Below are 3,783 nucleotides of genomic sequence, written 5' to 3'. Positions count from 1 at the left end.
CACTCTAACCTGTAGACTAAGTTCGGCGGAGTCCCGGAGCCNAGATGGCACTCTCTGCAGGGCAGGTCTCTGTCCTCCGGCTGGGAGGGTGCCGGAAGTCTGCGGCCCCAAAAGCTTGTCTATATTTTTAAACAATCTCTTTTTTAGTTTAACGTTTTATTGCTTTGTGAAGTTCACACCATGCACCCCAACCCCATTCATCTCCTTGTCCCTTTGTACCCACCCTCTACCCTTGCAACATCACCTCAAAACCCATGCTACTGCTCAGCAGATGAGTGGCAGAACCAGCTGTCCTGCACTCACACCCTCGTGGTCAGCTCACCTGCAACCCCAACAACCAAGGTCAGCTCTACTGTGCTATCCAGGTAAGAGTCAGGACCCTGCTCTCCCAAGTGCTGCAGCAGATGAGGGGCAGGGCCAGTTCTCCCATGCTCATGACCCCAGGACCAGCTCTCCCACTTGTGGCAGGTGGAGAGGCATGAGGGGTTGAAACAATCTTTAGTGTTGAATAAAGAATTCAATTTATTAAGCCAGGCATGGTGGTGCACGCCTTTAATCCCAGCACTCGGGAGGCAGAGGCAGGGGTATTTCTGAGTTCAAGGCCAGCATGATCTACAAAGTGAGTTCCAGGACAGCCAGGGCTACACAGAGAAACTCTGTCTCGAAAAAAAAAAAAACCAACAAAAAAATCAATTTATTTTATGAAATTCTTTCTCATCTACGAGTATTTCTTCTTCCTCCAGCCTTCTTTAGCAAAATTACATTTATATTTCTAACTTTTAGATCTCACTTTTCCTTGGTGGTTCCTTTTTATTGTAATTTTTTATCAACTCTTTGAGAGCTTCATACATGCACACAATGTATTTTGGTCTTATTCACTACCCCCTCTTGCCCCTAACTCTTCCAGGATCCACTCTGCCCTCCCCAAACCTTCTCAGATGCTTCTGTTTACTCACCAGCAGATCAATATTGATAAAAAATCCTCTTACTGTCCCTTACCACTATTCTATCTACTCTTTCATTTGATGTTCTCAAATGGGTAGCTAAGTCTAACTGTTTGGGGCTGTTTGAGCCACTTTGTTTTCTCTTCTTCTGCTTCGATTGTTCCTTTAAAATTCTAGTTTTACTATGAACTAAACGAATGTGGGCTAATGGAACAACTCAGTTCATGTTAGCACTCACCTGCAAGCCAGTGTCATGCCAAGCCAACCACAAGAAGCATAAGTACTGACAGCACATACGTGCTCTTTGTATGACATAGACATGCATAAAACCATTTTTTTTGTTTTTTTTTTTTTTGAGACAGGGTTTCTCTGTGTAGCCCTGGCTGTCCTGGAATTCACTCTGTAGACCAGGCTGGCCTCCACTTCAGAAATCTACCTGCCTCTGCCTCCTGAGTGCTTAAAGACCAATTTTTAACACCAGGGTTCTGTAGCTTTCATTTAGACCTACCACTTGTGAGGTAGACTGTTGATTTGATTTTTTTTTTTCATTCATGGTATCCAGTAATCAATAATCTCACATCTGTGTTTTCAAAGGTTTGACTTTCTCCAGAATAAGGTGGTAGGTCTACATCTTAAAGAAGTAAGGAGACTTGGAGCTTAACCTGGTCTTTAGCAAGTCTCAAGCAGGTCCTCAGCAAAGGCAAATTTCCAAAACATGAAGCTGTCATTCAGGGCAGTTTCTCCTAGCAGAGTTGGAGGGACCTTTACTATTGAAAATGGACCTAAACTCTATTTTCTGTGCTTGCTCTCAAATTCTGTATTTCAATATTGCAATGATCTCATGAATTTTTTATAAGTAACAGAACAACAACAACAACAACAACAACAACAACAAAAACCAATGAACAAACTTTTCAAATACATTGGTGGAAATATTAGGTAGATGGGTTGCAGAAAGGCAGAGAACTCTCTAAAGACCTCAGATGACAGCTAAAGACTTTCTCAGTTTGGAGTCAATACAAGTTAGTGATCATTTAGTACACTCCCAAAGGCTTTATGTGATAGTCATGGGATGTCAGGGTATATGCAGTAGTGTGTAATAAGTGGATATTTAAGGGACTAACATATTCCAAGATGATTTGCCTCTGGACCTGCAACACTCCAACCTCTCTTCAATCACTGCCAATGCTGCCACTCCTTACAGGTCAAAGTCCCTGATACCTTAGGTCCAGAAACTATAACACTAGCTATGGAAGGGCTCAACACCTGTGGCCTGAGCTATAAAACTAGCAGCTGCTACATGCTGCCTGCCGCCTGTAGCCATCACCTACTGCTGCTTAGAGTCAAAGAGTTCACTAGCTGTTGAGTGTCCAACTATGGACAACTGATGTGCCAAACAATAAGACTGCATGCCTCTGGATCCTAAGCCCTGGAGCATCTTCACAGGGCTTGGAGTTACATAAGCCTCTGAGTCCATCAGTCCAGCCTGCAAACCTTTGGTACCTAGAATCCCAGAATGAACAACACAGGAGAAGCAGTTTCTTGACCACTCCTGATTCAGCATGAACAAAGGGACCTGATCCAGAGCAAAAGGAAAAGCATTTCTTTTTGCTCAAGGCTGGCCCTCGTGGACGTTGGAGGTTTCAGATCATGGCTGGACGGCAGCAGCATAGTTCGGATGTGAGGACTAGGCACTGCTTTATTCACAATAGTATTATGGTAAAGCAGAGTCACCCACTGCAAAGGCCAAACAGAAAAGGGAAAGAGAAAGGACAGGAAGTCTGTAGTCCAAGGACACCACCAGCTCCTTCCTCTGCCTCTGACGTATTCCACTGCCTCCCACGAGTGCCACCATGTGGACCTGAGGCGTCAACACAGGCATTTGAGGTCTAAACCACAGTCTTGAATGAAGTAACAACCGCAGTAGCCATGTTTCTGCCAAGTACTATTTAAAGTGCTATTAAAAGAAACCTCAGAGCAAAGCAAAAGCACGTGCATCCTTTATACAACAGAACACTTGGTCCAGCTGTAATCGTCTCTGCCTCACGCCAACGCCCCCAAAGCCCCTCGAGATGTGATGGGGAAAAATGCACCATCAACTGTGAAATTGCCTCTGATGCCAGGACAGTAAAGGGGACGTTGCCAGGTAGCAGACTTTACTCCAGACCAAGTTCCAATATTGCCATAAGCCATTTGCAGACCCTGTTCAAGCATTATATAACATCATGTACTTTTAATTAATTCACCTCCAAGGAACTGGAATCTGAATCTCACACACTCAACTATCAAAAACAAGCTGTCTCTACTTGTGTAAAACATTGAAATATTCATTCTGAAATAATTCATTTCAAAATCTGACTGTAGGAAAACACAAGCCAGATGAAAGGAGTATGGCACAGGAGATGAGTGACATAAAGGCTTAAAATAATATGTTTAGAGTAATCACGGAACATTTCCTCATTAGATAAAAGAGCAAAACCCTTTAGAAGACGTCGTTTTACTTTTAAAAGTTTTTTATAAGGCTAAAATATATTTTTAATTCTCTGCTTCTGTTTTCACTTTTCCAACAGAAAATGACAGTTGTGAGATTGCGGTAAAGGAAGACTCACTAGCAGTGACTCTCAGTCGTGCTCACAAAGGACTTGGCATTATAAGCTCTGGATAGGCCAGCCACAGCATGAAGGACCCTGAGCTGTCAGGTTCTTGAGTTCCCTTGTCTCAAGATGCCCTTCCCTCACCTGAAGAATACCAAATGGCAGAGAAGCACCTGAAAAAATGTTCAACATCCTTAATCATCAGGGAAATGCAAATCAAAACAACCCTGAGATTCCACCTCACA

Source organism: Mus caroli, chromosome 6 (genome assembly GCF_900094665.2).
Source record: "Mus caroli chromosome 6, CAROLI_EIJ_v1.1, whole genome shotgun sequence".
In the NCBI taxonomy this organism is placed as follows: Eukaryota; Metazoa; Chordata; class Mammalia; order Rodentia; family Muridae; genus Mus; species Mus caroli.
This window is presented reverse-complemented; position numbering follows the sequence as displayed.